At 37.4% G+C, this 13873-nt stretch overlaps 1 long non-coding RNA gene across 1 annotated transcript in view; it reads right to left on the bottom strand.

Annotated features, from left to right (window-relative positions):
* LOC143684778 (uncharacterized) overlaps window positions 1–12127 on the bottom strand; it is a 132508-nt gene extending 120381 nt beyond the window's left edge. Inside the window, exons 1-2 of the long non-coding RNA XR_013176163.1 lie at window positions 12063–12127; window positions 9440–9504 (exon numbers count right to left, since the gene is read on the bottom strand). This is a non-coding gene — a long non-coding RNA (uncharacterized LOC143684778). The remainder of the gene's footprint in view (window positions 1–9439; window positions 9505–12062) is intronic.
* Between the last annotated feature and the right edge of the window lie 1746 nt (window positions 12128–13873).

Raw genomic sequence — 13873 nt, 5'->3', positions numbered from 1 at the left:
TTTTCAACTTTTTAAACAGCTCCTGTATGGGGTAAAGCTTACCTTTTTAGTTTCAGAGCTCTAACTTTGAATCTCAGGTGTCACATAAGTACTCAAAGTTTCTGGGAAAGACCATGTTATGTACAAACAGCTCAGTATCTCAGAATTTAGAATTAACTGTTACAACTCCTGAATATACGTAAGAGCTTACAATCTAGGACCCTTTACAATAAGCCCCAACCTGATAACCCATGCTCTCAACTTTAGTTCATCAAATCTTTATATTATAGTTAGCCCCTAAAATTGAGTCATGATAATATTTGTTATTTTTCCCTGATATTTCATTTAACATACAGCTCTTAAAGTTATTCACCTAGTTGCATGCCTCACAACTTCATTCCTTCTTATGGCAACTCAGTAGTCCATTGTATGTATACACCATAGTTCCTTCTCCATTCCTCAATCATTGTACCCTTAGGCCACCTCTTATTAGGTCTTGATAGAAGATGTGTTAAAAAAAATAACATGTTTAGGCTGTGCAAAAAAACTTCGTGCAAGCCTATCTTGAAAGTATGTCCACTAAAATACACCACATCACCATGCACAAAAAAAGAGAATTCCAAGCATCTGATCCTGTGATGCACCACTAAAGTGTGGTGGCTTCAGAGAAAGAAAGGAAATGCTTCCTGGGTGAAGTGGGAGGGCTCTTCCCTGTTTATTTAAATGACCCAATCACATGTATACTGATACCTCCCTAGAGCTATGAACTCCCACACCACCGAGTATGAAGGCACAGAGCTCCAGGTTTCCCTGCTCATCTGTTCAGGCTGACCTTCCGTGCCTTGATGCTGGGGATCTTGGGCACGTCATTTTTTTCATTGCTGTATTTTGGGGTGCACTAATGCTTTTAAAGTCTCCACAAAATGGTAATTTGGTGACTAAAAGTGAGTTTGCTCTTGCAAGGGGAAAATAACACTTTGGTAATGATGCTGTCGAGGGATCATTTCATAAAATTCAGTATCAAAGAATTCAGTTTCAACAAGTGGGGCATAAATCATGCAAATAGTTTTGATGTTTAAATGTATTATAGTTAAACCTAGATAATCAGGAAGAAAGGTGTGTTTTCCTTTAAAATGAATCCAAACTTAATTTGAGTCTGAGTGTTATATAATATTGTAGGCTCCATGACTGAAATATCTAATTCTTGGCAAGTTGCCTTGCAAATAAATGACTTCTGAGTTCCCTTGTTAGGAGGGAGAAGGAATGGGAAGGCTTAAGAGAGAAGGCAAGATTGAACCTGGATTTTGAAGGCTGAGAAGTAAAGGTGGGCTAAGGCATCACAGGAGATGGAAGAGAATGATCAAATTCCTAGTACAAATGCAAAGATGACCCCTTTCCTGATTTGGTGACACTGGCACAGGTAGAAAATCAAGGTGTAACTTGGCAGGGATTGGGCCTGGAGGACTAATTGCATTGTTTCTGCTCTCCACCTGAGGCTTCTTTCTCTTCCTGCCTCAAATCCTCAGTGTTCCTTGAGTTCTCAACTTTTGTTAAAGCTGCACACTCTCCTTTTAGCTAACTCAATGATTTCAAACAGCCCCTATATGTTGATAACATCAAAATTTTGCTTCAGGCCCTGACTTATCTCCTGAGCTTCCAACCCACAAATAAATTATCTCATCAAAATTCACACTTGAAAATTTCTCAAATTCACTTTATTGAGAACCCAACTTCTGACTTCTGGCAAGATGGTGGAAAAGGAGTGGCTAGGTTCACCCTGGCTCCATACAACAATGAAAGATGGAATAGAGAAATGACCAGGACAGTGGTTCCAGGGTGCAAGTGATTATGACGGGTCTTCTTCCCTGCATAGGGAGGCCCTTGGAGAAACACTGGAGAAACTGGGGCAGAGAGAACCAGGTGAATGTACTCAGTCATGACTTCTCCTACCCCTACAGCTGGCATGAGAAGATTTTCCCTTCAGCTCCATAATGGAAATTCCTGTGCCAAACATGGAAGATAATAGATGTGCTTTCCCTGTGCACTGGCTCAACTTAGTCAAAGAATAGTGTGAACTCCTCACCCCCGTGAAATGCTGCTGTGGGCACCTGGTTTGTTTAGCAAAGACTAGGGGGACCCTTCCCTGGGGAGGAAAGGGAGACATTGAGTGGTGCCAGTCCAACATCCAACAAGTGAAAAAAATGTGTTTGGGTACTGATACCACTGCTCTTCTCCTATGGAGGCCCAGAGATGGCAGGTATGTGCAGATGGAGAAGTGAAGCCTAAGAAGCCAGCCGAGCTGAGTATTGTGACTGGGTGCTAGAAGGTGCACCTGCAGTGGGGACAAGTGTGCCTAAGGTGACCAGAATGCTCAAGAGCATCAATTTGGGGAGAGAAGCAGAAAGTGCATTCTGACAAATTGCCTGTCTGGGATTTATAGGGGCATCGCACTAGAAATGAAGTGCTAAACAGAATTGCAGTCCCCCTTGAGATTAGGGACTTCGCTTCAAGGGTAAGGACTGAAAAAACAAATCCAGAAAAGGATCTTCAAAGCTAATACATGTAAATTTAAAATCTTAGTTGAGGAAAGGAGATAAATCTGCAAATAACCTTTTTTAAGACATTAAAATGCCCCATCTACAAAAGATCATAAAGCATGTGATGATCCAGGTGGATGTGGTTCAGCTAAGTGACCAAATTAAATTATCCACGAGGACACACAATTTGGAACAAATTAAGTTTGTTCATAACAACATAAAGGATATCAAGAAGACATTGGAGGAATTTGAAAGAATAAATTGAAAAATAACAGTTATCACAGAGAAGAAAGAAACTGTAGACCAAATTAAAGGTATATTAGAGACTCACAACAGTAGCCTTTAAGAGGCAAAAGAAAAAATATGCGAATTAGAAGACAGGACAATTGTACTTGAATGTTCAAAAGAATGAATGGCAAGAAAAAATGGAAAAAATGCCAGATCTCAGGGAAATGACAGATACCACGAAGTGTACAAATATAAGAATTATTGGTGTCCCAGAAGGAGAGGAGAAGAGTAAAGAATAGGAAGATTAGTTGAAAAGATAATGGAAACCTTCCCAATCCTTTTAAAAAGTATAAACACCCAAACCAAGCAAGCCTAATGAATCCCAAATAGAATAAATCCAAATAGGCTTACTCCAAGACATATACTCATCAGAATGTTAAATCTTAAAAAGAAGCAAAAAGTCATAAAAGCAGCAAGAGAAAAGAGATTTATTACATACAAGGGAAACTCTGCAAAACTGAGCTCAAACTACTCAACAGGCACTACGAAGGTGAGAAGGCAGTGGTGTGATATATTTAAGATTCTGAATAAGAAAGACTTCCAGCCAAGAATTCTTTACCCTGCCAAATTGTCCTGCAAAATTGAGGGAGAGATTAAAATCTTCACAGATAAACAATGACTGCAAGAATTTGCCAACATACACTTGCCCTACAAGGAATATTAAAGTGCGCTCTGACAACTAAATAAAAAAGACAGAGAGGGAGGTCTGGAGGAGATAACAGAATTGAAGAGTATTAGCTAGGGTAACAAAGGATAAAAAGTAAGAGAAGGAAAGAATATATAGAACTGACAAATAAAAGCCATAGGCAGTTATAGCAGTATTAGATAAGATTTCTGAAATCAAAAACCTGAAAATGTTTAGTAACATAGGTCATTACTATAGCAAAGTTGATATTTGTAATAACTTTCTATTTGATATTTTGAGAACATACACAGTTTTGATAGCTGATCAAATGGTTATTTAAGGTAGGACTTAATATTTAGAATTTAAGAAACTCTGATGCCCGAATTTGTAGATTTTTTTCTTGCTTGCTTTAATTTTAAATTAGTTTATGGAACCTACTGTGCAAATACAGGTTTTATACTGATTATTCAGATACTTTATTTAAATATGCCTAAGATAAACTAAGATATCCATTTTTGGTGGTTCTACATGTATTGTTTGTTTTCTTAAATAAAAAATATTTTTAAAAAACTAAACTTTCCTTATTGTAACACCCTCTGCCACCTCACTATCCTCCTTTCTGATCCCATTTCGATGTTTCTAGTAAATGGTAACATCATCCACCCCTTTTCACATGCCAGAAATCTGGACACAATCACTGACTCCACCTCTCCCCCATCCCATATCTAATTCTTTGCCTTTGGTCAGTGCTGCTTGCTAACTCCAACTACAGGCATACTTTATTTTATTGCACTACACTTGATTACACTTCAAGTGCATATTTTACAAATTGAAGGGTTTTGGCAACCTTACTTCAAACAAGTCTCTTGGCACCATTTTTCCAACAGCATGAGCTCACTTCATGTCGCTATGTCACATTTTAATTAAGGAATGGGCATTGTTTTTTTTAGATATAATGTTATTGCACACTTAATAGACTACAGTATAGTGTGAACATCACTTTTATATGCACTGGGAAACCAAAAAAATCATGTGACTCATTTTATAACAATATTCACTTTATGGTGGCGATCTGAAACTGAAACCATAGTATCTCCAACATATGCCTGTATTTATTCTCATCTCCACAGCCATGCTCCTAACTCAGGTATCATCTCATTTCCTATGTATATTACTGCCAACCTCCTAAATATTATCCTGGCCTCAAGTCTCATCCTCTTCTAGTCCTTTCTCCCAAATAATGGCCAGTGTAGTTTTTCTAAAATGCAAATTTGGTGATGTAACGTCTCACATTATAGCCCCTTATTGCTCCTAATATAGAATTAAAACTCTTTAACATTGCATGGATTAGATAGAAGTTGGTTGATGGTGATATATCACCGTAGTTAAGACAGATAAGATGTTTGCTCTGAGATAGCCTACCTTCTAGCCAGAAAGGACAAATATAGTAGGACAGAAATCTGGTAAATGGGGAGGAATTGAAAGAAATGGAAGGAAGTGAGATCAGAGAAACAGGAGGGATGGTGTGGGTCTTTGGATTCTGATGGATTTTGTAGATACAGGAGAGGGGTCTAGCTGAAGCACTCTGAATGTGAGGCAGATGAGGAAAAGGAAGAAATTGAGGATATCTCCTTCCTTTCTCTTGTACCACCCCACCCCAGCCATCCATGCCCACCAGGCTCAGTCCCACTCTGAGTCTGGGCAAAGTTTAGGCAGCACTTGTTAAAGCCTTCTTTAACTCCTAAATCTGAGATGGGTTCATTTTCATTGCATACCCAGCTTTCTCCAATTTTCTGTATGTCAGTGAACATATGCATGGCAAAATATCTATTAACTTATCAGCATCTGCCACTGGAGCTCCATGATTGAAGGGACAAGGTAACCATGAACTTCATCACATCTCCAAAACTACCAGTTAAACACTGTTGAAAGGATACAGCCACGAGATGGGAGTGCTAGTAGAGAAATTAGAGACCATCTATAGAAAGACTATTTCTAAATATTCATGTTAGGAAAATTGAAAGCCAGGAAAGGCTTTGTATTCAGAGCCACAGAATGCTCCTGGAAGCCACATCTGATAATTGCCTCATTACAGTATATTTATCCTTTGTATATACTCTCACATTTTACTGAGAACCCCTTCCTGTCCCAAGCTTTGGCACTTCTGGTAGGAATTGAGTTTATAAAGCTAATTCTTACGAAACTCCGTTTGGAAAATGCTTTGGATTTATTTCATGGACCAACCAATGGTGGGAAAACTGTGACATGCCATAGAAGCAAATGAATAAATATGTAAGCCTAGGAGCAATGGCTATGTACAAAGAATGGTGTCCTTGGAAAGGATTCAAGGCCGGTTGTTAGACTCATGCATCACCACAAAATCTTTCAAAATTCCAGAATGGCCTCACAGATTGCATTGGGTTCAAAGGGGGTGACTTACAGCCAGTCCTGTGTTACCACAGGCAAATACCTCATAGTCAGTTCAAGAGGCCAAACAGACATGGAAGGGAGAGGCTGCCTTATCTGCTCTATTTCTCCTATTTGGTGACTAAAGGATATGCCATAAAATCATATTTGATGTCAAGTGTAATTCTATTTTTAATTTCTTGTCAGATATAATTGCCAAATAACAATTTTGGAAATAATTTGGAGAAATATGCTGTAAAGATTAATATTCAAAAATAAAATCATATTAAAATTTAACTTCCTTAAAATATTAGTAAAGGCTCTTTACAGCCTTACCATTAAGATTGCTTCGCTTCTTTGAGGCCATGTCTGGGCATCGGAAAATGTCAAATATTTAAAGCACTGTATTCCACTAAAAAGTACAAAAATATACTCCACAAATAGTTATGTTGCTTGATTTATGAGAAAGATACCATTTAGGAACAGTAGAGAAAGGCGTTGGCTTTTCAGTAAATGGTGCTGGATCAATTGGATAGTCATGTGGAAAAAATAAACCTAACTAAAGCCACTCAGAAAAATCCACTCTGAATAGACTACCCATCTAAATGTGAAGGACAAAACAATAAACTTATAGACAGAGGCAAAAATCTTCATGACATTGGAGTGGAAAAACATTTCTACACAAGATCCACAGAACACTAGCCTAAAAGAAAACATTGATGTATTGAGCTTTATTAAAATTGAGAACTTCTGTTCTGCAACAATAAAAAAGATGAATAGCTGATCCATCTAAGAGACTGAGGAAGATATTTTCTATCTGGCCAACAAATTTTATTAAGAATATTTGAGGAACTCCTACAATTTAATAAGATAGATAATCCAATTAAAAATACACATTAACTTGTACAGACATTTCACAAAAGTGGTCACATGCTGAATGAGCATATAAAACAGTACTCAATGTCCTTAGTCACCAGGGAAATGCCAGTTAAAACCACAAAAGAGTGGCTAAAATGAAAAAAAGAAAACTAAGAATGCCTGGTAATGACAGGTATTATGGAACAGCTAACACTCTCAAGCACTGCTGGTCAGAGTATAGGTTGGTACAATCACTTTGGAAAACTTTCAGCAGTAACTACCTAAGCTCAATATATGAGTACTCTAAGACCTGGCAATTGCTTTCTTAGGTACATATGGGAAAAATCAGATAAACACAAAAATGTTCATAGCTGCAATTTTGTAAATAACATATAACTGGAAACAACTCATATGCGCATCAATAGTAGAATATATAAATTGGCTATGATATATTCATTCAAGAGAATATTTGACAGAAAAAATAAACAAAAGTACTACTGTATACAACAAGATGGGTGGATATCATAGGCATAATATTCAGTAAACGAAATCATATACAAGAAAGTACATGCCATATGTTTCCACTCACATGAAAATTACAAGCAGACAAAGCCAATATGAAATTCAGAATAATGGCTATTTCTAGAAGGGGAATTGACTATATGGGGTGGAGAGACGTTCCACAGGGGTATACATTTACAAAACTTGCAGGTTGTACATTAAGATTTTTGCATCTATGTATATATGTTAAATTTCCGTAAGTTAAGGAAAATAAGTGTGCTCTGGATTATATGATCTGTTATGAACAAAGAAGGCTATATTCAAGAAATAGATAAATGTATAAGAGAGAAACAATGACAACATACAACCCAGAGATTCTCCCAGAGCCAGTACAGCATCCCCTACCTCAAACGGTCTGACTCTCACAGACACCTAAGCTTCCCTGTCTTCTGCTGCAGTTAGGCATATTAATTGAGATTTAATTGGGAATCTAGGCTTGGGGGAAGTAGATTCTAGAAGCTGGCTGTTATCACTTTCCCCAGAGTTGGTCATTCTTCCCCTGTGGAGTGGGACCTTATAGAGCAGAGCCACCCACGAGCCAGTGCACAGGAGACAAGGAAGGACCAGCCACTAAAGCGTCATGATCACACGACCAATGGGCCACATGCCAAGGATGCTTCACCAGGACAGACATGGGGTTTGATTTTCTCTTGGTGTATATAAATACACGGAAAGACCAGAGTAAAGTCTTCAATGAAGAGCATTGCACCCTCTGGGGAGCTGTCACTCACCTCATGGAACAGGGCATAATCTCCCCCAAAAACATTGCTTAGTGGCTACCAGGAAAAAAGGGCAGATGGAACCTACGGGAACCGTGTGAGGCCTGAGGAGTGGAAGAACACTGCCGGCTGGTCTCAGGTCTTCTGTTGCTTTGAAATTCCTATAGCTTACTTGGAATTAGACCAGAGATATTCTACCTGCTTCTGGTCTACATCTTTATCTTATTTAGCCACAGCTCTAATCACCACTCTGAAACCCTATCTCAGATTTCATACTACCAGGAGTCATCTCTCCTGGAGGTCTCACAATCAATGCAAGAGAACCTATTCCTGGTCACTTCTAAACTGGTTTCTGTTTGGACCTAGAAAACGCTGATCACCTAACGTTCACCAAGCTAGAAAACTTGAATGGCTGTGGCTCCTTCATCTGTTTTGCAACCATCAGGAATAACAACCAAAGCAATTTTTAAAAGTAATCAATGGCACAAAAGTTAGAAGCACCTAGTCCTTTGACCTTCCTTAAAACCTGACTATGTTCCAACTTTCATTTTAGGGGCAGGTACGATGGCAAAGAAAGAGAAAAAGACCAGCCTAGATGGATCTCTGGGAAGAGATAGATGAAAGTCACCTTTCAAACAAAATTGGAAGTTAGAGATTGGGATAGCACAGGATGGGGAGGTGAGCTGCTTTAGAGAGGTGGTCAGAGGCAGTCTCTGAACTATGTTAGGATGAGACCATGTGTTGGGTCCCTCTTCTTTATTGTGGTCATCTCATCTATAAATTCAATAGTTGCCTTAATGTGCTTTAATTTCAATTCTTAATTAGAAAGAAGTGGCCCAATCTATGCATTCAATAAATACTCTTTGAGCTTCTAGCTAATACAAAGCAGCCATGCAAAAGTGGTTGGGGAAAATTAAAAGTCAATGATGTTCTTCTCAAAATATTAATAATAATATTGCTCCAGTTTGGTAGTTTTGGAGTCTCATCCTGGCTCAGACAAGAGCTCACTAAACCCGGGCACCCTTGTTACCACAGAGATTCACAGTTTAAGTGTCTGTCCATGACTGCCTTCAGCTCCACCAATGCTTTAAAGTCAGTTTCAACTTACGAGCATCTTTCCCTTTTCATTTTAGTTACCCTGGTAATTGTGTATGCTGTGATATATATAGTACATGCAAATGTCATCTCTAATGAAGCTAGATACTGAAATAGCAAAGATATGCCAAATTCAAGTTGAACTTTTTACTGCTCCAGACTTTGCAGAAACAGATGAAAGAGATTCAGATAGCAGAGCCATGAAGTTAGTGTTGAAATTGCTACCTGCAGGAACTGCAAGGTGGGTTCCTTGGATGAGCAGCTATGCAGAGACCTTGAAATTCCACATGCATGTGGGATCTGGTTTACCAGGTATGATTCTAATTCCTAAGGTCAGATTCAGAATCATGCATCTTAGGAGATAAACTTACTCAGAAGAGTGAAGTTCAAGAAAGTTTTTGTAACATGGTCTTTAGCTTTCCTGAAGAAGAAATTTCTGAAAAAAATAAAGTATAATCAAGTCAGGTGGTTGAAAGTTCTCCAATGGAAAAGATTAGCAGTTTTGAAGACATCATACAAGGTGAGTAAAAAAAACATGACTTTGGTGAACAGCAGGTAGAACTCTATCTAATCGGGACTGTGATTATCTTTTTAATTTCCCAGATTCACCAGAAAAAGCTAGGGAATAGCTATTATTGCTAAAATGCCATTTAGATGCTGCATTTTAATTGGCTTTGTAGTCAATTAAACACCTGAAAGCAAAGGAATCTCAAATTGTGTGCATATGCATGTGTATTATATATATAACATGTATATTTATTATATATAATTATATTACAATCATAAATAAAATTTTATTTATATATATAATCAAGCCAATCAAAGAGATAAAGTGGCCCACCCATGGTAACACTGGAAATGGGCCATTACTGAGAGCAAGAACAGTGCCCAACATGATATGATGGGGACACACGACAGCTAGTGTGTGGGTGTCTGGTCTTTGAGCTGGTGGTAGGCATGGTGGCAAAGCAGCTTCCATAGCAGCAAGGTAAGGATGATGATTACAAAGCTAGAACAACATCATTAACTCTTATGCTACTCTTTTCTAGGTCCTCAAAGGGCTTTACTCAATTGCATTCAAAGACTTTGTACAGCTGACATTTGATATAGTATTTCAAAACAAGGTAAAATCTTATTCACATAGACTTCATTCATTCATTCATTCCACAATCATTTATGGAAAACATTATCTCTGACCCAAGTACTCTCCTAGATATTATGTTAGAAAAGAATAAAATATGGGTCTAAACTCTGTTCCAACAAGTATTTTAATAAAGAAAACCATAATATGTATTCATGTATGTACATACACACACACACACACACCTAAAACCTGAGACTTAAAAGAAATCTCACACTTCCTCCATACTTTTGAGCCACCACACTGCCTGAATTCCTCATGAGATTCTAGTCTGCTGATGAAGTCTTTTGGTGAAGAAATGTGAGACTTGACATCCACAATCAGGTCTCACACTTAAGAGCAGTTTTCTGCTCAGCAAACCACATCTTGCAAGATCTCTAGTGGACAACATATTTGAACAAAAATGGTTAGTCTCTAGAATGACTAACCAGATCAGCAGCTCTACCCAGGAAGTCTCAGGATTCCAAGGATCCTGATCCATTTCATGGTAGAATGATGTTTTCCATTTAGTGAAGTTGGATCACATAACTTAGTAAGGATGTGAAAATTTTATTTACTAAATATGATTGTAGCAATGCTTATGAGGTTCATGAGGTTATATGGCTTTTAAATTAGCTAGCCAATGCAGATTGTGCAATGCCTTTTTAAGCATGTTGCAAAGGCAGAAATCATAAAACAAAATCTTATATATTGTCAAAGGAGCAAAATTAAAATGAAAAACAGAAAAATATATTTGTGCTACTCTGCACTCAAAAATGGTGAATAAAATTTGATGAATAAAATCATGAACCAAGAAGATACATGTCCCCAAATCAAGAAATAGGCTGATAATATGGCCAGTATGCAAAGAAAAAATGTATGCTCACTTATAATGAAAGAAACACACATAAAAATGAGATAGTGTTTATTTTGCTAAACAAGTTGGCATAGATTAAAAGAAGGATGTCAAGCATAAATGAAAATAAATATGTGCCTTCACATACCACTTCTTTAAAGGAACATAAATTGGACAGGATTTCTGGATAGAATTAGGTTAATGCTATATCTGAAATCTGAAAGTTATGTGCATCTTTTCATTTCCCAATTACTGTATGCTTTTCAGGAATTTTTCCTAAGGATATAATCAAAAGTATTAATAAAATTATATCAGTACATTGTGGCAAAAATTATTATTTATAACTTATGTTAGAAAAAATAAGGAATAGAAATTATCCTAAATAAATAGATAAAAGGTTAACGACATGGTATTGCCTCACAATGTTGGGGAAAACTGGTTCTAACTGTTAATGCCAAAGCAACAAACACATATCCTAAGCCTAAAGATGTGTATACAAAAAAGTGAATATGCTATTATAAATCCCCTTATTTCTATTCTGCCATTGAATCCCAGGAATAATAAAGATTGACTTGGAAAAATACTTACGTTATATCATTAAATAAAAAAGAAAATAAGGCTAAGTTATTTTATGATTTTGTGGAAAAGAATATATAAGTTATACAAATTTACAAAATACCAATATCTATAGGACATGCGTATATGAATATGTTTGTGTTTGTGTGTGATTTCAGGTGCAGATTTCTCAGAACCCAACTCAAACTATCATAGAATAAATACTTTTAGGGCAAATTTCAGCAAGTCCAATGGCATGAGAGGTTTGAGAACTATTACTGTAGGAACTTAAAGATTTCTTTAAAAATATAAGCTTTGAGGAGGCCCCTCTCTGCTGGTCATAGTTTCAGTTTCAACATCAGACTGCCAAGTGGCCATAGAAACCCACAGGATCATTTTCCCTCTTTGTGTCCAGAGGGAAGAGAGAGCATGCTTTAATTCAATGATGGAATAGAAGTCTTACCCTTCAGCCTGACAAGTCCAGGCTAAGTCATTCTCCCAGGCAAGAAGCAAAGCCATGTTCTGCTTAGCATTCCTGCAACCCCTTTATGAGTCACTGACTTGGGTAGGATTATTGTGACTGTGCAAGGTCAGATCAGTGAGGTCATATCAGTGAGACATACTTGTTTGAGTGTGCCTCAGCATCACCCAGAGAGCTTCACTAAAGATTCAATAGTGTGTTGGAGAGAAGCTGAGATTTTGCATTTCTAACAAGTTCCTCGGTGAGGCTAATGCTACTGGTCCAGGGACTGTACTTTGAGAATCACTTCCTTAGATTGATTGATATCTTGATGCAGATGTCAATTCTACCAAAAAGCCTGGAGATAGACTGGTGTGTCAGTAAAGTAGTATCTACCACGATATGGGTGGCATACATAGATAAAAATTAACACTGGTAATAGGTGGCAGGAGGAATGGGAATGTTTGAATTTTTCTCCCTCTTTGTGTATATACATGTGTTCTACTTTTTCTGCACATTTTATGTGGAGCTTTTTAATTTCAAAAACTAAAATAGCATTAAGCAAAAATGTGAATATTTTTATAAGAGAGTACAAAACTTACATCTAAATCAACATGGGGAAGTTAAGGTACTGGATATGACTAGATCTATATTTCCTTTCCTACTGTCCCTTTTTTCAGAAGCAAAGGGGTACAGTATTTTCACTTTCTAATTGTTCTCAATTGAAGATGGCAGAGAAAGTCATACTGGTGAACATTCTTCCTTAGAAACAGCAATAAAAAAGAGAAAATATATCATCTCAAAACTCTAGAAAATGATCAAAACTACAGAAAAACACAATGAACATGGAAAAGGGGAAAAATCACCAAAAATGGTAGGAAAGTGATGGGACAAATTTATGAGTTCAGATCCCTCCCCCACAATCAAGGTGGCTCTGCAGTTTCTGCATATGTCAGTGCCTGAGCCACTGTTTGAGGGGGTGGGTGGCTGGTGGGCACTTAAATGCAGGTACCAGAGGTTCAAATCACCTACAGTGACAGTTTGCAGCATGTGCACATTCCCAAGGCAGGTCAACCCTCCTAAACAAACTCAGTGTATCAGAAGAAAACATAGATGTAGAACAAAAAGAAATCAAGAAGACAATGCGTGCACAAAGCGAGGAATCAGAACATTTTAAAAGGAACCAAACAGAGCTCTCTGGAATGAAAAGCATGATAATGGAGATTTAAAATACTCCAGAAGTATACAGTAGCAGATCTGACCAGGCAGAAGAAAGAATCAGTGAACTAGAAGACAAAACAATAGAAATACTTCAGTTTGGCTAGCGATAGACAAAGGAATGAAATAAAGTGAGCAGATCTTAAGGAACCTGTGGAACAACAAAACATACCAGTATATACTATAGCAGAGCCTCAGAGAAGAAACAGGCAGAAACCCAATGAATATCAAACAAGGTAACCCAAACAGACATATGATAAAAACATTGAATGCCAAAGGTAAGGAAAGCATTCTGAAAGTAGAGAAATATAAGAGACTTGTTATATGCAATGGATCCTCAATAAGAGTAAGTGCCAATCTTTCATCAGAAAGCATGTAGCCTAAAAGGAAGCAGTATAGAATATTCAAAGTTCTGAACTAAAATTTTTATCCAGCAAAATTGTCCACCAAAGACACTACTAGAGCATTGCCAAGAGTAGGAAGCTATGAGATGTAGTAATTTATAGATTTCCAGCTTAAAAGACAGGAAATGAGAGCTGATATTTCAGTGAATGCTCTATCAAGAAAAAAAAAATAGCTATAGCGTACAGATCCCT

The sequence above is a fragment of the Tamandua tetradactyla genome, chromosome 1, assembly GCF_023851605.1.
Source record: "Tamandua tetradactyla isolate mTamTet1 chromosome 1, mTamTet1.pri, whole genome shotgun sequence".
Lineage (NCBI taxonomy): Eukaryota > Metazoa > Chordata > Mammalia > Pilosa > Myrmecophagidae > Tamandua > Tamandua tetradactyla.
The sequence above is the reverse complement of the archived record's forward strand: the minus strand, read 5'-3'. Positions and strand labels throughout refer to the sequence as shown.